Source organism: Myotis lucifugus, unplaced genomic scaffold (assembly GCF_000147115.1).
Source record: "Myotis lucifugus unplaced genomic scaffold, Myoluc2.0 scaffold_77, whole genome shotgun sequence".
In the NCBI taxonomy this organism is placed as follows: domain Eukaryota; kingdom Metazoa; phylum Chordata; class Mammalia; order Chiroptera; family Vespertilionidae; genus Myotis; species Myotis lucifugus.
The window spans coordinates 266,782-294,030 of NW_005871125.1; the positions used below are offsets into that span (position 1 = coordinate 266,782).

The window sequence follows — 27,249 nt, forward strand, 5'->3', positions numbered from 1 at the left end:
ATGCACAGGGCAGCGTTTTGAAACCCGAAGGCCCATTAAAGTGGACGTTATTCGACAAGCCTGACTGTCGGTGTGCACAGAGAAAGGCTGATTTCTTTCTACAGAATTGACCCACTGGGAGGATTGTAGGTCTATGAATACAGATGTGATGGTGGGAAGGAACTCGGCTACCTATCCAATCCTTCTCAAAGGAGAGATGAGGAGGGGCAGAGACCTCTGATGCTGGCAGCTGGTCGGACTTTGAATTTTCCAGTCCAAAGCCAGAAAACGCAGACTGCAGTCTGTTCTCGTAGGAGGCACACAGATTTTTAAGAAAAAAGGTGTCAAGTGTGTTAAATTTGAACAAGAGATTCCAACTTGGTCCAGTATTAGAGTAAACACATTTCTGTTTTCTCAAAATAAGGACATGCTAAGGAAGGAAAAGCACATAATGCTTAAAGTGGTGAAATTACCCATTGAAGGGAGAAAAGTGTGAAATGAAAGATGACTGGCCAGGTAATGAACAACATGGCATCCCAGAAAAGTGGCCTCTCCACACTCAGAAGAAACTAAGGCTGATGGCATAGGGGAGCTCCACTATGAAGGGTGTTCCAGACTCTTGAGAAGACATAGGGGAGCTCCACTATGAAGGGTGTTCCAGACTCTTGTGTAGTTCATTTTGAATGGCACGATTTTGAAGGGCAATTCTTTTCTTTCCTACAGAAAAAGTGATGTGTTGGGCTAGAAGTTCACAAAGAAAAGGTTTGGAAAACTGACACTAGGAGATGAAGAACTCTTAAGAAATCACAGCTCTGTTCACTGACCTTATTTCGAAGCAAGTATCTTGTTTTAGTTTCTGTTTTGGAATTGTTTCCTCTCCTGTTTAAAGTTCTGAAGTAAGGAGACCTAAACTTCAGCTTATCTCCTCTTCCTGTTTTTTTTGGGCTTGTGGCTAACCAGCGTCCAATACATTACTGGTGATCCCCCAGACCACCTGCAGACAAAGCTCAGCGAGTTATGGAAAAACTGCCAATGATCATGATTTTATGTCAAGGAACTAACCACAGTCTCCCATACACTTCCAGCCATTTCCTGTCATCACTTGCCATTTGTAGTTTAAAGACACAATGTTTAATTCTCTAAGTATTAGAAAGAGAAGTTGGCTAAATTCTTAAAAGACAAACCTGAAGTTCAGGCCAGACTTGTTAAAGGTTTTGTTTTGTTGTGTTGTGTGAGGTTCATGAACTTTTCAGTAATTAGGGGACTTTTTCAAGCCAACCTGAGCCAATACAAGGCTTGAATAAAATCAAGCCAAGGGCAAAGATTTTGAAGAGGTGCAGTTGGAAATCAAGAGAAACTCAACAGTGCCCATTGGGTTAGTTTTGGTTGGGGGGTGGAAGGGAACTACTTTCAAAGTTAACATTTGAGAAAAGACTCTTGGGGGTGTAAAGTCATGTGACTCAACATCCCTAAGAACATTTCTGCAAGCAGGTTTGTATTGCTGAGGTGGGTCTCTGTAACTCTCCCTGGCCCCACAACAGTCTTGACACTAATATCGACATGGCCAAGGCAAGAAACCGTGAAGGCAAGCTGTGAACAAGACAGGTGACCACTGTACAGTTTTTACTCCTGAGAATGTCAATGATTGGGAGTAGCTGGTCTGCCATTCACTGTCCCTCGAATTCCCCTAAGCGTCCTGAACAGCTCATGACATGTTAATAAAGTTATGTGATTCTTTAGATACCCATTTTTCTAAGTTCATGAAATCGCTCTGCCACATGGAAGGCCCTTTTTAGGTCTCACCCAAGAAGGATGACACCACAGGAAGGTGCAAGACTCTTCAGTGTCTTTGAAATTGCCCATCTGTGAACCGTTCCCCTTGTCAAGGGGCATGGAGTGCTCAGGTTTAATCAGCGCCTTGGGTCAATTACTCAAGAGATAAATATTTGATATGAGTACCTTTGAAGGTTTTCTGTAATGACTCAGTCTTGGAAAACCTGCATATCATTTGCCAAATTCCCCTTCTTCAGATGATGGTTGGTGGCCGTTGGCACCTACAATGGAGAAACGCAAAAGTGCTGTCAGTGCATTTTATCGATGATTTCTCTTATCTTTCAGATGTTGCCCTTTCACACTTCAAAGGCGGACATTGGTAGGAATAATATTCTCCAAATTTCATCCAACCTGATTCTTTTTACAATCACTTGCCAGAAACCTTGAAGAATTGTGGGTAATTTAGTCCTTTTGTAGACGTTTCCATTGGACTCTCTTTTCAAAGGAAAGACTAGCCATTAGATTCATTTCAGATTATTCTTTTGACTGGATTTCATAAAAACAATTAAAAAAGAGTTTCTTTTTAAAAGTTTACAAAGTGTTTCAGGTTTAAAAGTTGAGTGAGGTCTCATTTTAGGTGATGAGATCTATTTTAAAGGAAAATGTGCTGATAATAAAATCTTCTAATGCTGCAAGCTATTATTTGATGAACAGCAATGTAAACATTTGCAGGTGGTTAAATTTGTTTCTATTCTGCATTTACGGCAGTTGAAAAAATGTGACTAAAGCCAACTTAGATAGTGTGAATAAGAGGAAACACCTATTTTAATGCATTAAGTATTTGATGAAGCAATCTTGCTGCCAAATAGCCCATTTTAACATGTACACATCATATATAAATGTGGATATGATATATGAGATAGAAGAGGAAATATAAGATATATATCTTATACAGAAATATAAGATACAAGAACAGGAAAATGACAAATAATAACAACTCAAAATCTCCTTTACATTTAAAAAATATTTCTCTTGCCCATGTAAATATTAAAGCATTTCATTCAGAGCATTTATTTTTTATTTTTTTACCTCTTCACTCCCCCGGTATACAGCGAGGGGAATCTCAGAGGTAATGAGGTAATGGGTGGAGATTGTTTCCCTCAGTACAGAGACCAGGAATCTCCTCCTGTTCTGAACTGGCCCTGGGGATTCAGGATACACGTGGGCGGTTCCAGGTCCTTCCCTCTATTCCAGAAGCTTCCCTCATATGGGCGGATTGTTGCAGCAGGGCCTCCCTGGGACTGGCTTGTTGCTGCAGGACTTTCTCTCCCACATCACTCTTATCACATCTCTTTCCATTCCCAACAGAAGCTGACTCCTCCGCCCGCTTACGCCACCCTCTGTCATCTGGCACGCCCAACCCAGGCGGCCCTTTGATCACTCCCCTGAGCTTCTTCTCTCTTGGGAGTGGATGAGTTCTAGTTTGTTTATATTCTCTATTTCCATGTCTCTGAGAACATTACAAATTATTATAAGCATCACGCAGATGTCCACTTTTTAAGTATGTTCCAGGGCGACATAGAAATGTTGGTATTTACAGTTCTGCGTGGCACCTCGTGACCTCCCGAAGTGAATGTACATTGGAAGTGACACTGTGAGCACCCCAGGCTGGTAGAAACAAGCTGAAATCTGTGCCACACAGTGTAGCATTTAGCTATGGAGTCTCCACTGTCTCCACGGTGAGTGACGACCTGTCTCTCTGGGCAGGTCTTAGGGGTCCTCAGCGCGAGGGTTGTATCCCAGGTTCTGTCTACATGTCATACGCTCATTATAATGCGGCCCCGGTAACTTCCATGAACTGAGCATTGCTGGAAAGTCAGGACCTAGTCACACAGTGATCCTTCGTTTGTTTTGGAGTTTACTCAAGTTTTGGCCAAAAAAAGCTAATCTGGGACCCTGAATGGTTCTTGAAGCAAGGATAACCTGTAGGCCCCCAGCTCTGAAGCTGGGCCACACAATCCTGAATGGATCAGGGGACCACTGGCCTAGCCCTGGGTCACTTGCCCTTTCTTTTCCTTAAGCCAGACCTATATTTTCTGTAGGCAGTGACTCAGTGCATGACTCAGAAATATGTGTGTGTGTGTGTTCAGAGAAAGAGAGGGAGAGAGCTCTTGAGTCTCAGTTTCTCTGTTGGTAAAATAAAATATAAGATTGGAAGACCTCCAGATCCTTTCCTGTTCTAAAATTCTATAAAACTTTGGCACGTATGCCCATTGATTTGACATCACCATCCATAACCAAGTGTGGGTGTGCGCCAGAATTTCACCTGCTGATACTATGGCGGGAAGTTAAGCTTGATGGTTTAAGAGCTGCACTTTAAAAGTTTGGTTTGGCTTCTCTCTCTGTATTAGTGTTATTGCACTTAGCACTTACGAACCCATGCCATAAAGCCAGTGGATGACTGAACTTCCCTCTCTTGGCTCTCTCAGTTGTTCAGAAACTGAGCTGCATTTCCTGGCTCTCTAACTTCGTAAACTCATCAGATTTTGCTGCAAAAAAAAAAAAAAGTCACTAAAATAACAGTCCTCAGTGTAAAACACTAGCGCCATTCAGAGGGAACTGCTGAACCAGTAACTGATATTTTTAAACTGTAAACTGGAGGCATTTTTCTACGCTGTACACACATATACATTTAGACAGATGTGTAAAGTAAAAGTTTATTTTTCTTAGGCAGCCGTCCTTTATTTGTCTCCTACAAATGGCATTAGTCTTGCTGCAGAAGTGCACGCTGTTCTTGCTCCCTTGTCCTTGTTAAGTAATAAATAACCAGTTCCAAACGGCCTTCCCTAAGGAGTTGGTGGAAGGTCCAGAGTGTCCTCGTCAGAAAACTTGCACGGAACCACACGAACCTTGCCATTGTGACGATGCACGCATGTGGGACTATTACTTCATGCACAATGACATGAGACCAGAAAACATGTGGACAGGAAGCCAAACCCAAAAGAGAGTTGGGGAGCTTCCAGCTTTCCACAGAGCTCAGAAATAAAGCCAAATGCAAAAATATTCTGAACTCAGGTGTCTGGGGACAGCACGGCTGCACCCTATCCACTCTTCACTGTGTAGGGAGCACAGTGGCTCAGGCAGCACCAGCCTGGAGGGAATCATCATGTCAGCAAACCCAAAAAGCTTGTGAAGTTGCAGCACTTGCTTGAGAAGTTAAGACTTGAAATGTGGAATGGCCAGCACCATATATGGAAGCTCAGTACATTCTTCCTACTCGGAGCTGTGAGAATGGGAATTCCCCAAGTCTCTCTTGCTCCTTCTTTAAACAATAACCTTGCCCATGACGCAAGCTCATCTTCCTCTAAAGTATGTATTTGGTGATTATTTTGTATAACTGAGCTAGTAAAAGTTCTCTTTTTGGGACTCTTCATTTTTTTGTTGTTTCACGGAGGAAGCGTTTTACCAACAATAGAAACCTTTTTCAGAGCCAAAGATAACTTCTGGAGTTTGGGAAATTTTGAAGTAAGCCATCAGAAACCAGATAGAATTCAGATTTTAACCAAATACTATCTCTTCCCCCCCCTCCCTTTTTATCCAAACACTATCTTTCTGATGAGTGATGAAACTCTCTATATTTCCAGGTTCTTAAATCTATTTGTAAATGTGTTGATACAGTTTACCCATAAGAAAGGAATATTATATATATGACTTTTCAAGACTAGCCATTAAGTCTGGGGCTAAGTCCCTTTTGTAATAAATGGTATTTGCTTTGAAGTGTTTAGGTGGGGTAAGAACTCTGGAATCCAGGAAACCTGATAGAAGCTTTGCCATAGAAGATTAAGTGCTGAGCGGAGATGGGTGTAAGGTTATCAGAAAACTAAGGTTATCAAGTAATCAGACCTCAAAGACTTAAAAAGTCACAGCTTCCTGTCTGCTAATGAGATTGTTTTCTATTCATTCTAAATGTTAAAGTTCTATTTGTCATCTTTTAAAAAATTTGCAAATGTTACCCACCCTTCACTCCCTATTTTGCACCATTCAAGCATATGGGGAAAACTTCCTACTCACACTGAAGAAGGAAGAAATGGTTGTAGGCTAAGCAATGCTTTGGCTTAGAAATTACCTCCTTTACTATAGTCTCTGACTGGGTCCCCCAATTCAAGGGAAGTGAGAAAGACTGGCTAAGGAAAAGACTGCTTCTTGATGAATACGCATTCTCTATGAATATGTGCTCTTTATGAATAAATATTCTACTGGCCCACAGATTTTTTTCCTACTCTCTGCTCATTTCTGAAGGCTCAGTGGAAGTAACAATTATTTTTTTTGAGAGTAGACATAGTTATTGTCAAGACTGCCCCAGACATGGCCTTCCTGTTGAAATGTTAATGGGAAAATCATCTAGTCAACAGCAGGGATACAAGATGAAATCTCAGGGGCCAGTGAGCCTGGATACTGACATTTATTGGGGACATTGAGCATAATGGGGAGAGTCCAGCTTTTCTCTTTAAAATTTCCAAGATATTTTCAATTTTATACTAAAAAAAACCCCTATTTTTGATTTTTACTCGGTGTTGCAATCTCTTGTGACACCTCAACCCAACAATAACTCAACTAACTCAATTTGCTTCTATAAACTTGTGACCCCTCTTGTTTTATGGTATTCCATTATAGTGCCCAGTTGCCCAAGTCCAAACTAGTATCACAGATGTTTCCTTTTCCTTCATTCCCAAGTTGAGAATGTTCTGCCTTCTAAATATCTCTGGATCTGTGGCTTAATGTCAATCTACCCTGCTGAGGACCTCAGCATTTCTCACTTGTACCCTATAATCCTCTTTTAACTGGTCTCCTACCTTATAGTATTGTCACCTTCACACATTTGCCAAACCCACACTTCATACTGGATCATACATGATCTATATAAAATCTTCCCTAAAATTTGGATAATATCTACTCTGCACCTGCTCAGCCCATGCAAAGTCCTCCCTTGTCTTCCCACTGATTAGTGATCCTGAAAGTGCCCAACCTGGGTGAGTTAAGGCGCTTGTGTTATAATGCTTGCATCACTTGAGATGAGTTTGCGACAAGCAAACCATAAATAAACAACATAGTCTATTGAACCAAATAATGTCTTAGCAAAATAGTTGATTTACATTTCAGCCTAAGCTTTGGATATAGATGTAAACCTACAAAACAAACTTTTTGTGAATAATGAGCTGGCCCATGCATGAGTTTGAGTTTTACTAGAGTACTTGGTCCAAACATCTTAGCATTAAGCACCTAGAACACCCTCGATTGGGTCCCTGATGAAATCTCCGGCCTCCACTAGGTTCAATACTGGAGCACCAATTGAAACCAGGTCCTGTTCCCAGGCTCCTCCACAGTTCCTGACTTTCACTAGGAGAGATCATCACTCTGGCCTCATCTCTATCACTTAATCTTAAATTCTCTTCTATTTTTGCAGGTATTACACTGTTAAGAAAATTCCCTGCCTCCTCTTCCAGGGCAGGATATTGATCTTATTCACCTTCAAATTACCAGTGCTCAGCACAGCATGTAGTACATAGTAGATGCTCAATAAATGAAGGAATTGAATTGAAGATGAAAAAATAGAGTTAGTGATAAAGCCCTAAAGTTGACTGAAGTGCTGCTATTTTCAGACACTGTGCTGGATTTTTGTACATATTACTTTCTTTTATTCCTTTCAACAATCCTCTCGTTGGGGTCAATAGTCTTCATCTTATTTAACAGATGTGAAACTTGAGGCTGAAAATCTTAAAAATCTTGATGCTGGTCATATAACCAGATGATGGCAAAAACAAGCCTCAGATTGGATCCCATCAGAGTTTGTGTTCTTTCTACTATGACCAAATATGCCTTTAAGGCTAACGTTGAGATTATGTGGCTGATCTTGGTAATTAAATTAGCTAGAGTATAGAATTTAGTGTTGACAGATCACTTTTAAATTTAGGGGTAAAAACAACTAGAACCCAGGCTCACTTTCAACTTTAATTATGCCTTAGAATTTCTTGGAAGCCCCAGAGAATTCTAAGTGGAAATGTCATATAAACAGACTCTTAAACACAGACATAATATTATTAGGTTTCCCGTGTTTATTGGGTAAATAATGAAAAAAATAACTACTGCATTCTGAAACTTGACAGGAAATCTTCCCACTTGGTCCATTTTGGATATTATACTATTAGGTAAAGTACTGAGCTTAGACAAATTCAGCAAATGGAAGAGTTCAGGATAATTTTAAAATATATATATACACATACACATATACACATACACATACATACATATAGGTAGTTTGCACATCTGTTTATCTAAAGAGAAAAAGCTCAGTGCATTAATCATAGCACTTATGTTACTAAAAGTGAGAAGTCTTGCGTTTCTACATTATCAAATTATATTCCTTACCTGAAATAAAGATAGTAATTTTCTGTATCTTATAGTGCACCAAGTTATAATCGTGGTTTTATAAAGGCAAATTGTACAACTACCCAAAACAGAACTTTACTTTCTTGGCTTGTTCAATTAGCAAATCATACTTTCTTTTTTTTTTAAAATATATTTTATTGGTTTTTCACAGAGAGGAAGGGAGAAGGATAGAGAGTTAGAAACATTGATGACAGAGAAAGATCCATCACCTGCCTCCTGCACGCCCCCCACCGGGGATGCGCCCGCAACCAAGGTACATACCCTTGACCGGAATCGAACCTGGGACCCTTCAGTCCGCAGGCCGACGCTCTATCCACTGAGCCAAACCGGTTCGGCCAAATCATACTTTCTAAGTGTGTAGAAATTGTACCTTTCTCAGTATTATTCAAGAGTTTTTAAGTCCCCCTTTTGTTGAAAGACAGTTTCTCAAAGCAATGAGCATCATCCCTGAGAAAATTACTGTTAATTTAGCATTCTTTGCAGAGACATAAAACTATGGGTTTTGCCAGTCCACGTTCTTTTAGTATCCAGACCCTTCGGCTACGCAGTGAAAAACTTAATAATTCACAAGTCCACTAGCGTTACAGCGTTTTATAGAGTTTACACAAGCCGGTGCAAGTGTCAAGCCTACAAGGAAAAGTGGCATCTATTTCATATTGTGAAAAGAAATTTCCACCAGTTATGTTTGTCTGAAATTGTGAGCACGAAAGCAGGGAAACTGAAGATCAAAGTTGTTGCACTGTTTGTTGTTGCCTCTAACCAGCCAGGTGAACAGTCAAGGCTCCTCTCTAGGCTGAGACGTGTGTACAACAGTCAGACACCCCCAGGACTCGGAGAAAGGGGCCAATTCTAGCACCTCGCCTGGGCTATTTGGTTAAGTGCATTATCACAGGAACCTCATACTCCTCCTATGATTTTTAGGAGGGACCCCATTGGGTGGAGAACTTTGGCCCAAAACACACTTTCCATCACCTAAGAAGATGGATGAGGGAAAGGACTGCAGTGAATAAATAACATGAAATGCACTAGACAGCAAGGAAAGTCTGCTTCCTTCATTTTTAAAGAAAAAGCAGACATCATACTTACGAGGGCTGCCTTCAAAATCTTCTCCAGAGGACACGCTCTGGGCACTGGCAGCCTGCAGAGTAGCAGAGAGAAGGTGGCAGCGGGACCGCCCTCCTCCTGAAGGCCAGAGTCATTGTTCTTATCTCCCCTGACCTCCCAGCAACAGGAGCCAGGAAGGCCTGGCCTCTGACCCTCGCTGCCCTCCCTCCTGGCCCCCTGGCCCCCCGAGCCTCAGGCTGGGGTTTCCTATCTGCCGCTATAGCCACCAGGCCTGACACTGGCCCCAAACTTCATGCGGGACTGTCTGCCAAGTGCTTGCAAGATGAAGGGAGTTATATAAGCCGGAGGATTATTATCATCACACACCCCCATAGAACCAAGGCTGCCAAACAAAAGGCAGTTCCAAGAAGAGGAGGAGCCGAGGCAGAAGTTACACTGGGGGTGAATTTCGGGACACTGCTGAACTGACTGGAAAAAAGGCAACTCAATCTGAGTATGCAAACCTCCGCAAACAAACAGGGAGCTGCAGCTGGCCGCAGGCAGCAGGGGGGACAGGCGGGAGGGCTGCGGGGGGAGGGGAGGAGGGAATAGAGCTGGGTTTCCAGGCACATGGTCCGGCCCCTGCCCCTGCGCCCCACACAGTAGCTGCCTGTGGCAGGATGGAGTAGATGAGGAAGACGTGGTATTTGGAAAGGCAGGTTTTCCAGACACCAAGTGCTTAGTAAACACTGATGTTTCTTAGAGTCAGACCAGGTGCTTCTGCTGCTTCTCTGGATTCCTGGTCTCCTGTTTTCTTAATGACGGTTTGTAGGGAGTTCCCGGTGCCAGGGCCAACCCTCTATTTTAATCCTCCAGCCGTCTCTGCTCTTTCCTTGGTGGCAGCAACAACCCAGGAGAAGGGTTCTTTACCCCAGACCTTGGGTCACCTCTGCTACCTTCCCGCCCCAACCGTGGACCTCCTGTTTTCTTTAGATTATTATTATCCTGCCCTGTTCTGGGCACTGCTCCCCAACAGCAAGGAATCTCCTCCTCCTGGCATTCAAAGCTTCCTTTGGCCTCCACACTGATTTCCTGCTGCCTCACCTACCCCAGCACATTCAGATAGGAGGCAGTCTCCAAAATGGCCTAGCAGTTGACTTCCCACCCTTCCTCATGTCCCCCTCCTCTGCCAGGAATGCCTTCTTCACTCCCACTTCCTTCGAAGTTCAGTTCCAATCCCATCTTTCCCACAAAAGCCTTCCCAAATACCTTCCCTTTTTCCCTGCTGACTCTGCTTTTCTGTTGTAGTTCCTCACCTGTTGTCTGGCTTCAGAGGTTTGGGAACCTGGGTGATTCTCCAGGGTGGCTAGCCCAGGGGTCTGCCTAAAGCTGTTGCTTAACGTGTGTAGGCTCAGTTTAACTGACAGTCAACCTGATCTTACCTGGGCCATCAGTCTTGGAGTGAAAGGGGCTCTATGTCACTTCCTTGGACTTAGGTGAAAGCCACCATGTGATAGTGAAGTATTAATGTTGACACTGTGTTGTAGCCTTATGGGGGTTTGTGATATCCTTCACTTTTGTGTGTGTTCACAAATTATCATAAATTAAAAAAATAAAGCTTTATAAAATGTGGCAAGGAGCATCTAAACTTGGTGGTGAAGAATCAAGATGGCAGTATAGGTAAATGCAGGCACTCACCGCCTCCCATAACCACATCAGAATTACAATTAAAATATAGAATAACCATCATTCAGAACTGCCTGAAATCTGACTGAATGGAAGTCCTACAACTAGAGAAATAAAAAAGAAAGCACATGGAGACTGGTAGGAGAGACGGAGGCATGGAACAGGCTGGATCGACACCCATGTATGTTTTTTTTTCAATCAGGAGGGATATCTCAGCTGTGGAGGCCTCCTGTGAAGAGCGATGGGTCCCATCCCCACACCAGCCCCCCAGCCCAAGGTTCCAAAACTGGGAAGAGAAGTCCCTGTAACTTTGGGCTATAAAAATCAGTGGGGATTGTGGCTGAGTTACACAGAAGCTGCTGGAGATCCAGGCATTTCCTCTTAAAGGGCGGGAACATGAACTTACATGGACTCACTCCCTCTGAGATCCAGCACTGGGGCAACAGTTCAGGCAGATCCAGGGACATACAGGGAGGAACTGGATTGTCTAACATCAGAGCAAGCACTCAGAGGTGGCTTCCTCCCAGACAGGGATGCTTGCAGGGGACACTGTTCCTGTGCTGAGACCTCCGCCTGTTGCAGAGCTGCCTGGCAGCCATATTGGAATTTACATCATCCTGGCTCACATTGTTCACACTGCCCTGGTGATTCCCTGAGACCCTGCCCCCATCCAATTTACAGCCCCACCCAAGCTGTATACAGTGGCTTTTCTATATGAATGGCCTGTCCTTACTCAGGCTTCAGACTTTGCTAAAATCTCTCAAACAAGCAGCAGCTGGCATCAGCGTTCCCCATACCTATCAATAGAAGCCAAAGACAGCTTGGCCTTGCCTGGGCACTTCTAAGCCCAAAACAAGTAGCAGTCATCTTCAAATCACTCTGTAGCTTCTGCCCGGTAGCCCCATGCAGTGGCTACTGTGCACCTCCAGGGAGGCCCCAGAGCTAGTGGACTCCATGGACAGCTTCAGACCATACCAGGTTACAACTTTTCACATCCATAAGCAACACATTCACTAAGCACCAAAGCCCCACTGAAGCAAGTCCTGCTCCATAGGGGTATCTCCTGCATAGCAGCTTTTCCATTGTAGTTGCAGCTGGTCCTCACAGCCAATTGGCCTGGAGGTCAATTCCTCCCAATGACACCAACAGTAATCGAGGCTCAACTACAACAATCCTGTGCGCACAGTCCATACAGGGATGCATCTAGAGCAGTGGTCGCCAACCAGTAGTCTGTGGACCACTGGTGGTCCATGAGGTCCAAAAGGTTGGCAATCGCTGGTTTAAGGAAACCTTTGGAGCAGCGGTTGCCAACTGGTGGTCCATGAGGTCTGAAAGGTTGGCAACTGCTGATCTAGAGTGCCCAGCTCAGGTGACTGGGGAGGCTGAGGGGCCCTTCAGGACACAAGGCCATCCTACTAATTCCAGGAGACATAGCAGCTCTACCTAATATATAGAAGCAAACACAGAAGCAGCCAAAATTCAGAGACAAAGAAACATGTCACAAATGAAAGAACAGAAGAAATCTCTGGAAAAAGAACTAAATGAAATGGAAGCAAGCAAACTACTAGATAGAGAGTTCAAAACAGAATTGCTCAAGGACCTTAATGAGAGCTTCAAGGGACTTAGTGAGACTTTCAAGGATTTTAGTGAGAATTTCAAAGACATGAAAAAGGACCAGTCAGAAATTAAGCATATACTACCTGAAATAAATAATAATTTACAGGGATTCAACAGTAGAGTACAGGAAGTCAAGAATCAAATAAATGATTTGGAATATGAGGAAGCAAAAAACACCCAATCAGAGGAACAAAAAGAAAAAGGAATAAAAAATATGAAGATAGTGTAAGGAGCCTCTGGGACTACTTCAAGTATACCAACATTCTCATTATGGAGGTGCCAGAAAAAGTGAGCAAGCTATTGAAAACCTATTTGAAGAAATAATGACAAAAATCTTTCCCTACCTGGTGAAAGAAATAGACTTACAAGTCCAGAAAGCACAGAGAGTCCAAACAAGAGGAACTCAAAGAGACCCACATCAAGACACAACATAATTAAAATCCCAAAGGTTAAAGACAAAGAGAGAATCTTAAAAGCAGCAAGAGAAAGAGAAGAAGAAGAAGAAGAAGAAGAAGAAGAAGAAGAAGAAGAAGAAGAAGAAGAAGAAGAAGAAGAAGAAGAAATAAAAATATGAACCATAAAATGGCAATAAATACATATCTATCAACAATTGAATCTAAAAATAAAAATAAGCAAATGAGGGATCTAATGAACAAAATAAACTGATTAATAAAACAAAACCAGAGGCATGGAAACATGGAACAGACTGATGAATCTCAGAGGGAAAGAGGGGGGTGGGAAGAGATTAACCAAAGAACTTATATGTATATATGTATTACCTATGGATACAGACAATAGGATGGTAAAGGCTTGGGTAGGGGTGGGTACTGGGTGGAGGAGGGCGATGGGGGGGGGGGGAGGAGAGAATATCTGTAATGCTCTCAACAATAAATATTTTAAAAAATAAATATATAAACTTTGGTGGCAAAGTGTTTCTAAACTTTGAGTCAGTTCCCTTTAGGATGTAAGGTGGTGAGGGTAGCAGGAATGTTGGCATTTACTGTACTGCACATTAGAGAACTATAAAGTGGTGCTTAACAGAATGCCAGGAAAATTCCCCAAAGGTATGGTTTTCAGAAATCACAGACTTCTGGGATGGGATGCATTTTCTGGGGGAACTCCTCCACTGCAGAAAGAATGCAGGCTATCACAGCAGCTCGCCAAATGAACAACAGCTCCTCTGCTGAATTGTTTTATGACATGGAGTGAAATATCGAATGTGAGCTGTTAGGTACTGAGTGTCTTGTGGTTTAGTATTAAAAGGTTCTTACTGACATTTCCCCTATCATTATTTGGTGAAAGCAATGTGCTTTAAATTCCATCAGTGGTGGTTGGATTGACCAGGGTGTCATTTAAGAGACGTGGGGTGTGTCCACACAGTACATGCTCTCCAAGGCATGCAGAATGTTCAGTGAATTAGGAGAATTTTCCCACCCCTACGAATTTGGAACAATAAAAACCAACTCAGGTTCTAAAGAGGAGTTTTAGCCTTAAGTTCTTGAGGTTTAGGCTTCAGGAATGACAGGGGTTTCAGTGTAATTTAGTAGTTCAAGTATAGGGTCTTCCCACGCTTTGTTCTGCTCAAGTCAGGTTCGTAACCTTTATGACAGCTACTCCCCACTGGGTCGCGGGCACTGGCGAGAACTAGAGGCTTTATGTACATTCTTAACCTAGCAATTGTCCTACTAGAGAGCTGTTGATATCTTCACTTGACAGATGGGGAAACTGGACATAGAGCTTAGGAAGTAACAGAACTAGGGTCTGAGCCCAAATCTGTCTCACTCCAGCCTACGATTTTCTCCATTCTGCTGAAAGCTGGAAGGAACCTTGGATAGTATCTCACCTGCTGGCTTTCAAACTGGTTCCGAGGAGCCCTGCGCTTTCAAGAAAATGTTTCAGGAATCTTGGGGTGAGGGGGCAAATGTGAGGGGGAGGCCAGGTCATTTGGGCTTGGGCTCCGTTTATTGGCTTCAAACAAGGAAGTTTCCCTTCTGCCTGTTTTATAGAGTGACTTTAAATTTTGTTTGAAATAAGGGTTTTCTAAAAATGATGTAAAAACTCTTGATCTAGTTTAATTTTCTCATTAAAAAGGTACAGAAGTTGGGGTGCAGAGAGATTATATGCTTTACCTGAGATTTTATAACCGTCCCAACATTAATTTCAGATGTCCAGGGTCTGCCTAAAACTACTGGCCTCTCCATGTTATTTCTCCTCACTTGTTAAATCACAGGGAAAGTGAGAGATAGTCTGACCCAGTTGTGTTTCCTGACAGTTTTCCTTTTAAAAAGTGGGAGGCAGGAATACCTTCACCCGGGCAAGCTAGACCATTTTATGGCCCTTGGCTGTAAGTCTGAAGTTGGTCAACATTCACAACAGTGACAAATTAAAATGGAGTAAAGAGTTAAATATGCAATTTGTCTGGATGATTTAGGTCTCTCTCCCTGTTTTCATTCGTGTCAAATTAAGTAGCAAAACTTCTGCATGAATCATCTAGCTAATTACATAGCCTTGGCCTGTGAGTGTTCTTGCTACAAAACTGCTTAAGACCCCATGTTTACCAGCCGTCAAAGGCGACTCCTTTCACTCTTTTCAACAGGAGTGCAAAGACATTATTCTTAGAAGTCAGGTAGAGGCAGGGAACAAGAACAATGTATAAGCCCATGTAGCTTGTATGAACGACAAGCTTGTAAGGCCTACGATTTCATGGGCTGCCTTCACGTTTGGGAGACTCACAGGGTCCTAAAGGCCTGTGATTTCTCCTACTTTTACCTGACACCCCCCTTCCGCCCCCCATGGAAAAGGCTCCCCACCTGGCTAGTTCCTCTACAGCTGGGCGACCTGCACTCCAGCTGGTCTTCAACCAAACAGGTTTCACTTCCCTGACAACCCAAAGTCATTGAAAGAAGCCAATCACACGCTCCCCTGAAAATGGGGACATCTCACCCGCTTTTTACTACAAAGCATGCCCGAAATAGCTCCTTTTTGTTCCCTGTTCTTGAATTCATCCTCTGTGCGGCCCTCCATGGTATGGAGTGTCCTCCTTCCTTGGCTGTTAGTATAGGTGACTAATAAACTGCTGTTTATCCCATGTGTCCAGTGTCAGATGTCCTGTATTTGGTCATCTTAGAACCCAAGAGCAGGTCTCCCTCTCTCACCATCGAGATGACCGGGAGGTGAACCAAACAATGACCAGACATTAGTGCTAATACTCAATGGAATTTTTGGAGAATGAGTGCCAAACACCACATCCTTTGGAAGTTTGCTAAGTGTCAAGCTATTTGTAAATAAAAATGACTTTTAACTGGAATTATATCAGCTGGAACTGTCATTAATTTCAAGGCCCCTGGGCTTTCCCATCTGCTCTGTTTAATTTTTATCATTCTCACCTGGATATTTTTGGGAACAAAGCACTGTTCTCTTTCCTGAGATGGCTTAACTGCAGTCCTGCCTAAAGGCAAGAGAATGAAAAGTTGACCCTTCCAGTCCTGTCACTTACATCTTTACTAACTGCATTCTTTCAGTTAAAGGTGGCGGAAAGGATTTTTCTCATCTCCACAGACAAGAGATGAGAATAAACAGATCTTTTTTTTTTCCCATTTGAAACACCCTAATACTGAAACATTTTCAAATTCTCAGTCCTTAGGAACAAAGCTCTAAAGCTGTAATTTCTTTCATACTCATGAGATTTACAATAAGAAGGTCATGTTTGTACTAGATTCTGGTTTGAAATTAATCTTCTTTTTTTTCCTCAGAATTTCTATAGAGTCCAGGCACTTCATTATTTAGCCATTTCCAAATATTAAATGCTTGTCATTCTTGAACAACAATCTCATCTTCCCGTAATGGGTGGAGAAACGAAGTAGTGGAACTTGCAAAGCACTGCCAGGACATACATCACTCGAGAATTTGTGGCTCTCCATTCAATTGCTTTTCTCCACACACTCTTAGACTACGAAACACTGTACATTTTTTCATAAGCAGCACATATGGCTTGCTCTGACCCCTAGAAACTATTAATTACAAGCTCATTTGCATTCTGCCTTCTGAGAGAAGCTTTATGGCGTAAATAACTATATTCAAACTCCACAACCGGCCTCAACACCAAGGTCATGCCATAGTCGCTTCCCCTCTTTTCTGGACTGTGCCTCATACAGATAAAAATATATTCTTAGTTCCACTGAACAAGGGTTTATTTGAACCACATCTGCTGCTCATCAAACGTCTATTTTAGAAGTGGGGAATTCTTTTTCAGAGATAGATTCTGTTTGAAAGGTCTATGGCAGCAAATAGTTCTTATTAAATTTCACAACGTTTTACCAACATATATACATTGCTTGTCTGATTATAGGATCCAAGCAAAACCCTGCACCCCTACTTCAAAGGATTCCTCACTTGACTAATTCTACAGAGTAAATTGATTTTCTCATCATTTGTTGTGTTCGACAATAGAAAAGCTGACGCAGCAACGGTGCTAAAATGACAGCTCATTTCCATTCAAGGGGAAGGAATTTGTGTTAATATTCTTAATGACTGGCATCTTTATGAGAAATGTGAAATCGTCTATCCCTTAGCAATAACCTGACTGGGATTAAAAAGTACTTGACACTCAGAATGGAAGTCATCTGTCAGGAAAAAGTCTTTAGACTGATTTGAATTAATGGAATAAATTGGCTTCCTGATTCTGGTGTGGATATTCAAGTTTGTTAAGAATTAGTTTGAGTCGAAGAATTTGGAAAGGATCTTTCAAGAAGTGAGCTGACATTCTGTTGGAGGAAAAGATAACACATTGACTCGATACATTCCTTTCACATTTCCTAAGAATTTCTGGAAATGATTTAAGAGGCAAGGACATGTAAATCGACGGAAAACACATTCATTAAGTGTCCGTCTTGTCTTGCTTACTCGGAGCAGCAGTAATGACGCCTCCCGGGAAACACCGAGCAGCACGTTCACTGTGATGCCCTAGCTTCTCGACAACTAACAGTGTTTCCATGGGGGGTGGTTCCACCCTCTCGGGGCTGGCTGGGGCCTGAGCCCAGGGGACACGTCTAAGACGAGCGCGTAGGCCAGTCCTTTACGAGCATCGTATAGACCAGTCTGTGTTCTGGAGCGGTTGTTCTGGCTTAACAGGCACCGTGTTGTACACCAGTTAACACGTTTTTATTGGAGTCTCCGTCTTCTCCTGCTCACCAGCTTCACAGCCAACCTTCATTTAGCTCTTTACCCCAAAGCCTAGTAAACTGTGAGAAGAAGCACTTCACCGGCTTTGGAAATTAATTAGTCTGGGAGAAAAAAAAGGTGTGAATTACAGGGAAATGTAAACTGCCTCCATGTAATTAATGAGTTTTACTGTAGAGCATTTACGTGGAACTTTCTTCTGAGACATGGCATTGGCTTTTGAAGACAAAGTGAGTTGGGTTCAAATCCTAGCCCCACTGGTGTGTGACTGTTCTTCGTCTAAGTCCTTTTCTTCTAACTGGAATGACCAGAACAGAAATAACAGAGTCTGAAAGTGAATAGCAGTGTCCAGCGTGTGGTGGGTGCTCAGCGACATTCAGCTTCTCCTTCTTTTTCTGAACGTCCTTTGGGACGTTCATGTCCTAAGCGCTAGTACAGGACTGTCTGTCCTGAGTATTAAAAAACATGTTCCTTTTTTCAGTGAGCATTAGCCAAAGGGTGACTCTGACAACAGTTGCCTAGGTTTCTTTCTGTGTTTAAATATAAATATTAAATGACATAAAAGAAAACTAATAGGGGTCTTTTAAAGAAGACAATGATTGGTAATTATTAACAACTATTCGTGCACCGGTGGGGTCTCTCGGCCTGGCCTGCAGGGATTGGGCCGAAACTGGCTCTCCGACATCCCCGATGGGGTCCCAGATTGCGAAAGGATGGTTCTCGGGTAACACACCCCGGAATCAGGCTCCCTCCTCTTTGGTTCCGGGTGTGTCACCCAAGAACCACAGCTGCCAAGTCACCACAGCTTGGCAGCTCCTGTGTTGAGCGTCTGCCCCCTGGTGGACAGTGAGTGTCATAGCTACCGGGTGGACGGTTGGACAGTCGGATGGTCGCTTAGGCTTTTATATATATAGATAACATGGACATCAGCCCTGGGAACAGTTATTCAGAGAATCAGGTAAATTCGGGTTGGTGTTAGAAATCCTAATAAAGCTTTCACTAGGAAACAATGGGTTAGAGAGACAGAAAAAATGAGCAGAGGAAATAACATCTAAGAAATTATGTATGTACCAAATCCAGTTAGAGGAATAAATTGCAAATGAAAGAAAAACCCCAAAAACTAAGAAGTCAGAGAGGGGGAGCTGAGGCAATGGGTAGGAGCACAGACTGGGCAGAGAAAATGAAGAGAAGGAAGGAGATGTGGGGACAGGGCCCTGGACTGAGCTCTGCTAGAGGATGTGTTGAGACCAGACAGAGGCTGGCATCGTTCTGCAGAACCTGCAAGTACCCCTGTCTGAGGCTGGCAGGTACATTAGTAAGAAGAACCAGAGGCTAAGAGCCCGGGCCTGAGGCAAGGGTGATGGACAGCGAGAGGGTGATAAGGGGCAGCGCCTGAAAGGAATTGCTTTAATGCTTTAAAACGGCGAAAGCAGGTTTTGCCCTGAAATTCCCTTACTCTGCAGTAAGGTTAAGCTGTGCATGTCAGGTGTCTGCTGCGCTGCAGTAAGGTTAAGCTGTGCATGTCAGGTGTCTGCTGCGCTGGCATGCACAGGGCAGGATGGGGCCGAATTACTAACCAAGGAAGGTGGTAGTGAACGCGGTCCTCACAGCTCACCTAACAATTCTGGTCTGACAAATGGAGACAAATGAATGTTATCAGAAACGTTGGAGAGGAAGGAAACCACAAATGGGGTGGCTGGAAGCCTGGGTTGTTTTGTTCTTTGAGAAATGTCATTTTTTCCTATTGCTAAATACAGCATGAGCCCTAGAAGTTTTAGACATGGCCATTAGGGGTCTGAGAAGGCATTGGGATGTCAAGAGGATGTATTGGAAATACCGGTGCTGGAATTTTATACTTGAGTATCTGTCTGGAGAATATGACTCTGCCACTGGGTAGCTATGAACAATAATGATACAAGTAATTTTCATAGCCTGATTTTAATCTGTAGAGTGGGTCTAATAATGCCTGTGCTAGCTACTTCATTGAAAGTGCTATGAGGATCAAATAAAATAGGGTTACAAAAATGATTTGCAATGATAATATGATATATAAATAAAAATTTTAGTTAAATAATAATTATTAGTTTCCCTGGGCTATGGTATTGATTATGGATGACTGATTGGCAAAAGGTGTAACACCCTTAAGTAGAAATTACTTTTTAGTTTGTACAGAAATGGATTACAGGCTTGGAGGAAATGTGGAGAAATAGAAGACCTGGATTCTGGTTCTTCATTTTGCCTATAATCAGCTCTATTAGCATTTGCAAATTATTTAATTCCCCTGTGTCTCCGTATCTTTTAAAAAATTTTTGTATTTGAAAATAATTACATAATACCCCTGAGGTTTGGAGAGTTGAGCTAACCTAGAGGAAGGTTGCAATAATAGAAAAAACCCTCATATACCATTCATTATGGTCTTATACCCCTAAATATGTTTCATTGCGTATGTCCCCTAAGTATGTCCCTGTTTCTTATCCTTTAAAAGGGACTTAATTGTGTGACATGCTCCACCGGGTTGTCAAAATGTTTGGAAGCACTTTGGAAAGTACACATTGTTATATAAAATTAAAGGACGTGGGGTTTATAAATTATGAAAAATCATATTACACAAAACTACAGTATTTACAAATTACTCCATTTGTAAATTGCAAACTAAGAAAGTCCATTGTTGCACAACAAGATTAGAGCTACTTAGGAGTCCCTGTGATGAATGAGAAAGACAAGAAAGATGCTCTCAGACTGTCATATCTTTTGGGTTATGTTTCTCTGCCTGGACTTGTATCTTTTTTTGTGCTGTTTTTACACTTTAACAACTTGCCATTTCATGTGGCATTTTGGGTGGAAATTTTGAGTATATTTGAGGAACGGTGATAGAAACTACTCACTGTGAAGAGTGTAGTAAGAGCTCAGCTTTGTCCTTCTGGTCCTCCCTTGGATTAGTGAAAGTGTCCTGTTTTATTTTCATTAAAGACATCAACCAGGATACAAATAGGAAATAGGAAAGCAAGTCTTACAAAGTATTCAGTGCAGAAAACAGTATGAACAAAGTGTTCTATGGACCAAAGATGTGATTATTCATGGAAGCCTTTTTCAGCATTCACTGTAATAAGTTTAGCTAGATGACAAACAGATAATAATTCTGCTACATTATCTTCACATTCTCAACAGAATCCTTCCCTTTCATCAGAAGAGGTAATACTATTAAGCCTGATTTCGTTCTAATTCTAACCAGATTCATAATCGCATTCTCCAGTGGATTGAAATATGACCAATATCTTTAAAAATATGAATGAAAATCCTGTTTTTCCTGTGACATATTTCTTTCATGGCCCCGACAATCATAATGGCTTCATTTAGATACTTATAATAATAACAAAAAGGGAAATATAGAGCATGTTATAAAAACAATTTTTCAAAGAGTCAAAACCAAACGAGTAATCTAAGTTAATCTTTGATTTTGAATTATTAAATTGTTATTCTTTTTAGTGCAAAATGTAAGTTAATGGCTATGAAATACATTTATAATCCAATAATGATTGCTTTTACTTCCTTGACAAAAGAAATCTGTTTTAAACATAAATTATATAGATACATAATGACATATACACTCATGTAATTTATGAAGCGATGGAGAATATTGCTCTTATACTTCTCTTGGGAAAATTCCAGTCCTTGAGAAAGTATTTCAGGTGTTTCTCAATGAGGTGACATTATTGAGAAATAGCTGAACTATTCTAACGGAAGAGGTTTCCCTAATATTGAGAAGATGTGATATATTTTGAGTCACTTGAAGCATGGGGCAGCAGGAGTTAGAAGACATAGTTGTAATGCGGATTAATCCACTCACTATCTCTTTAGACTCAGGCTCACCCTCACTAAGATTGAGTTTTCTGGTGTGCAGAAGGGATGTATGAGTAATGGTCAATATTGTCATCAATATTTGGGTAACATTTTTTGTTGTTGTTATTTTTTTTTTTGCATGAGTCGAAAAAATGCCTTTACAAAGAATGTTCTCTGTGATAAAGCCACATACTTTCAGACCATCCATAGCAACATAGGTGTTTGTGTTAGAATGGATTTTCTGCAAGGAAGCCATATGAACAATAAATGCTTTTCCTAATATTTGTTTCAATCCCAAGAATTCGCTATAGTACCTAATTATTCATCCTTGCACTCAGTAAGAGGGTCCGTGGTCACAGAGAGAGCTGGGTTCATACCTTCAAGTTCTTGTTAGGTCCGAAGTACAAGTGACACATGAACTCCCTTTAGTCCGGGTAGAATTTCACTGATTTGCACTTTTTAAAATAAAGTCCAGCTTGTATAACTCTCTCTGGTGAGAATGAGTTTTGTGATTTTAGGCAGGTCTCTGAACAGACACTCCCCTCTTCTCCCCAGAAGGCCTCAGTTTTTTCAGATGTAAAAAAAAAATTTTTTTTACTTACATGACCTCTAAGGTATACCTTTAATATTCTGTGTTTCTATGGTATCTTACATGCCTTTCCTGAAAAATCATCCCTAATTCTAAATTATTTAAGGAAACCATAAGAAATAAGATCCACTGGCTTTGGCAGAATGTGTGGTAATTTCCTTTTTCTTCTAAGTAACTTAAAGCCTCTCATCTCATTGGCTGATTGTCCTACAAATGAGAACATGAGTCCTCGCCAAAAGAATTTTTACAATCAAAGCCCACTACAAAAATGTGATATGTACAATGGAGTTTATAGGGCATTTAATGTTTGCTATGCAGCTGACAGTGAATATATTCTTTCAGGTCTATGATCTGGTGCTATTTCTGAAATTCTGGTCTAGTCATAATTTCAAGGTCCTTAAAAACAGAACTGTCAAAATCTCCTCTGTTCAGCTCTCAAGAGAAATTAATTGATAACATAGGATCCTGGCATGTGAGTGACACCCAGTTATACCATTTCACATCTAATCAAGGAAGATGGGGATTTAAGTTAGCTTATTGTCTGTCTGAATCTGTTGGAATCCAGCTGGCTCAAATTCAGCCTGGAGAGCAATGTGGACAGATATGAAAAAAAAAAAGACGTAAGCCAGAGAACCAGTGCGTGAGATAGTGTCTTCCACATTGTCAATAGAATTGCCTGGTGTAGCTGCAGATTCACTGCTGATTAGTTTCCTAAAATTTCTCAGTGACTAAGATGCAACTTTCTATCCCAGTGGCCCTTAAAAGTCTATGAAGAATAGCAATAAATGAAAAACTGTACCTGATTAAGAGCTAAAATTATATGACAAGATTTTAAATGGTGAGAGAGCGCCTGTGAGAAGGAAGTTATTGATGGTTGGAATTGTTAGGAAAACAAAATTCAATGCAGGTAATAATGAAAGTAACTTCACTTTAAGGATGGATGAGATTTGGACCCTCAGAACCATGGTGGGAGGGCAGCCCAGCCCTTTTAGAAAACAGTATGAACACTTAGTGTAAGTGAGTGATGTCAATTCAGGAGGTGCTGGACCAGCTTAGTAAAGAGCAGACAAAAAGTGCTATAGAAGAGGTGGGGTGGTTATAGGGGAAGAGATTATCCAGGTTCTTAAATGCTGATATTTTATTTAGACTGGATGCTGTAGGAAATTGGGAGATGGCTGTTTTAGCATAATAGAATGACAGGATGCAACAATGCTAAAGGAAGGTACGTTTAACAGTGGTATCTAAGAAAGAGAGAAAGTATAAAGCTCAATTTAGAAGCACGAGTGATGCAGAATTGGTTTCAAGTTCTCCCCCATTTCCCCGTCACCATGATTTTTAGTCTCAAAGGGATGCTGTATTTATTTAGGCCTGTCTTGAGGGAAGAACAGAATTCCCATGTAGAGGAGAATAATGTAATCTAGATGGAGGGAATGGCAAAATAAAGGCAAAGAGGTTGGTGGGTGGCATTTTACCGCAAGGTTAACGAAATTGCTCAGTATCACACTACTAGAGGCCCGGTGCACGAATTCATGCATGGGTGGGGTCCCTTGGGGTATCCTGTGGGGATCGGGCCCCAGCCTCGCACCCTCAGGCTCACAGCCCTAGCTTGCACCCCCAGACTTGCAGCCCCGCCTGGCACCCTGCCGTGGCCTGGTGCCATCCCCTCAGCTGCTCCACCATCCCGCCTGCAGGAAGATCGACTGGGGCCGGGCCCCGCCCGGCTTCCTCAGTGTCATCTGCGGGGCGATCGGCAGGGTGATCACTGGGGCGATCGGGTCCCCGCATGCACCCACCTTGGCCTGGCACTGCCCGCTCACCTGCTCCACCATCCCACCACGGTCCCACTCTCATTGGGGCCCATCAGGGCCGGCAGCGCCTTCACTGCCGCCTGCTGCCAGCTCCAAGTCTCCGACGCCTGCCATGTTCCACGCCGCCCCCTGGTGGTCAGCGCACATCATAGCAAGCAGTCGAAGTTTCGGTCTCCTAAATGACCGCCAGAGGGGACAATTTACATATTAGGCTTCTGTTATATAGGATTAATGGTAGCCAAGTTCTGGAATCCAGGTTTCCAATGTTTTCTTCACTGTACCATCCTGCCTCTTTTTCCTAACTATAAGATGACTCTCATTAGTTAGCACATTTTATTTCATTGCTAGTAATATTTTAATTTATAATTTACCCAGCATGAAGTATGATTTACCTGAAGCCACTGAGGTCCAGTGGGTGTCCTAAGCTTCCAAAGGAGTTATGACAGTGGCAGAAGCAATTGTAGGAACACCTCCAATTCCACTTCTGAGACACCTGTGGGTGGACCAGAAAGGCACATCAGTGGATTGCTGTTTTGGGAGCAAAATGGCTAAGGAGAATAACAATTACTATATGTGAAGCATACAGGTTATTTTCTCTGTTTTTTAAAAATGTATCTTTATTGTTGAAAATATTACAGATGTCCCTCTTTTTTTCCCCCATTGATTCCATCCACCCCGCACCTGCTCCTCCCAGGCCTTCACCACACTACTGTCTGTGTCCATGGGCTATGCATATATGCATCCTGTGGGTTTTGTTTGTTTGTTTGTTTTGTCCTTATGCTTATGTCAAAAAAAGTGACTCCCTGCCTGGCTGGTGTGGCTCAGTGGTTGAGCGTCAACCTATAAACCAGGAGGTTGCTGGTTCAATTCCCAGCACAGGTTGCATTGCATGCTTGATCCCCAGTAGGGGGCTTGCAGGAGGCAGCCAATTAATGATTCTCATCATTGATGTTTCTATCTCTCCTTCTCCCTTCCTCACTGAAATCAATAAAAATATATATATTTTTAAAAGTAACTCTCTGATAGAACATGTTTTGACTGCATTGATATTCTTTCCCCACCTTCTGATCCACACCCTAATCTCCACTTGAACACATTAGGCCATTTGACCTCAGTGGGTACCAGATGAAGAGATCTGATCTAGCACTAAGCTCCGCACTAAGGCCAACTTTTGTGCTTGCTGCAAATGGCATTCATTGCTCTAACTCAGTGGTTCTCAACCTTCCTAATGCCGCGACCCTTTAATACAGTTCCTCATGTTGTGGTGACCCCCAACCATAAAATTATTTTCGTTGCTACTTCATAACTGTAATTTTGCTACTGTTATGAATCGTAATGTAAATATCTGATATGCAGGATGTATTTTCATTGTTACAAATTGAACATAATTAAAGCATAGTGGTTAATTACAAAAACAATATGTAATTATATATGTGTTTTCTGATGGTCTTAGGCGACCCCTGTGAAAGGGTCGTTCAACCCCCAAAGCGGTCGCGACCCACACATTGAGAAACGCTGCTCTAACTTGTGGATATCTTTCCCCCTTGGTTCCTTGAACTGGATATCTCAAGAACTACCAATTTAGTCATTAGCCATTAGTAGCTTCCAAATATAGACTGGCTCATGCCAATTAGACCCTCATGCATGGCAACCATGGATGAGAAATAGATTACAGGTACTGATACTTAGGCTGGCATCTCTCCCATAGGAACCAGGGAACATGGCTCAGAAAACTCAGTTGAGTTAAACAAATCAGGCCAAACTCTTCATTAAAAACTTGAACGGAACCCAAGTCTCTTTTGAGGAACCAAAATGCTGTCAAGTCTCCACAGGTCAATGCTATTCCCACACATTTCTAGAAATAGGACTACATCTTAATTCCAAATCTTGCTGATTCAAGCAGCGTATGCTTTCAATCATGCTGCCTCCCAATATCTAGTGCAAGAGTTTGAAATGGTAAATATAATCTTTGACCTCTAATAAAATAGTATAATGAGGTGAGTAAAAAAACGACTGTCCCATTTTGAAGAGGATCTTAAAATGAAGTGTGACTGAAAGAGAAATAAAAGAATAGCCTGGCTGGCATGGCTCAGTGGTTGAGTGTCAACCTACGAACCAGGAGGTCATGGTTCAATTCCCAGTCAGGGTATATGCCCGGGTTGTGGGCCCGATCCATAGTTGGAGGAGTGCAGGAGGCATTCATCAATGATTTTCTCTCATCATTGATGTTTCTATCTCTCTCTCCCTCTCCCTTCCTCTCTGAAATAAAAATATATTTAAAGAAAAAAAGAAATAATAGAGCCAAGAAAGAAAAGCAGGGGGGGTGGGGAAATCTTTTTTAAACTTTAAAATTAGGAATGATTTGTCTTTATGGCTAGTGAAGAAGGAAGTGCCTTTACATTTGTAAAATAAGTTATTCATATATTCTACAAATGGATGCCAACCTATCTCTTCCAAAGTAGAAGCTGAAGGTTCATGAGCAGAAGCAATTTAAATATTTCATCTCTTCTTGTCTCTAGACTCTCTTTAAATTATATATCCCTCTCCACCACCAACTTTTCTGTATTCTATGACGTGGACAAGTTGCATTTTCTTAGTTGAGAGTTGGCTCCCCTGCATTTGCCCACATGGCCCACCATCATATGGACCCACACACAATGGACTAATGGACTATAACTAGCCTGATGCCGAACGGGACCCGGCTGCAACATGGAACGGAAACTCTGGACACTGGCTTTGCTTTTAGCTCTACTGAATCCCCAGCTGCACTTCTTCCAGGACTGGATTAAGGGAAATGGGGCTTTAGAAGCACAGAGATGTAATTCTACACAAATAAAAATCACCCGTCTTCCCATGTGAGTCTCAGAAAATTCTTTCTCTCCAGGTATCGTAAGAACTCCCAGCACTCACTGGGGAAAGGGATCCCTCAACGTCCCCAATAACAAGAGGACCCTACTCTTTCTTCTCCTCCTTTCTCTTCTCTGTCTTCTTGTCATCGATCACTCTTTTCTCCCAGTCCTCCTACCTTTCCTCCTCCTCCTCTTTGCCCAGTGTCTCCCTTCATTGTCTTCCCAAACTGCATCTCTACCAATTCTCTGATTAAAAAAATACTGTGTCTTTATTTGAAAATGTCACACTCAGTTTAACTCCAAGCCCTAGCTCACCCGTTCTTTTTACTCGTAAAAAAAAAAAAAAGTACAGCTATTTGAGTGCTTACTATATTCTATGCTCTGTACTAAGCATTTTATTTTTATTATCTCATTTAACCTTTATAACAGCCTTTTGTGA

The 27,249-nt window shown here is 42.0% G+C and overlaps 1 protein-coding gene across 2 annotated transcripts in view; it reads right to left on the bottom strand.

Moving 5' to 3' along the window:
- SULF1 (sulfatase 1) overlaps nucleotides 1-27,249 on the bottom strand; it is a 158,235-nt gene that overhangs the window by 122,379 nt on the left and 8,607 nt on the right. Inside the window, exons 2-3 of one of the 2 annotated variants that reach the window (XM_006090596.3) lie at nucleotides 24,354-24,454; nucleotides 1,939-2,033 (exon numbers count right to left, since the gene is read on the bottom strand). The gene's annotated coding sequence lies outside the window, so the exon portion shown is untranslated. Of the gene's footprint in view, nucleotides 1-1,938; nucleotides 2,034-9,285; nucleotides 9,489-24,353; nucleotides 24,455-27,249 lie in introns of those variants that run through there. The other variant, XM_023755414.1, reaches the window with a different exon arrangement.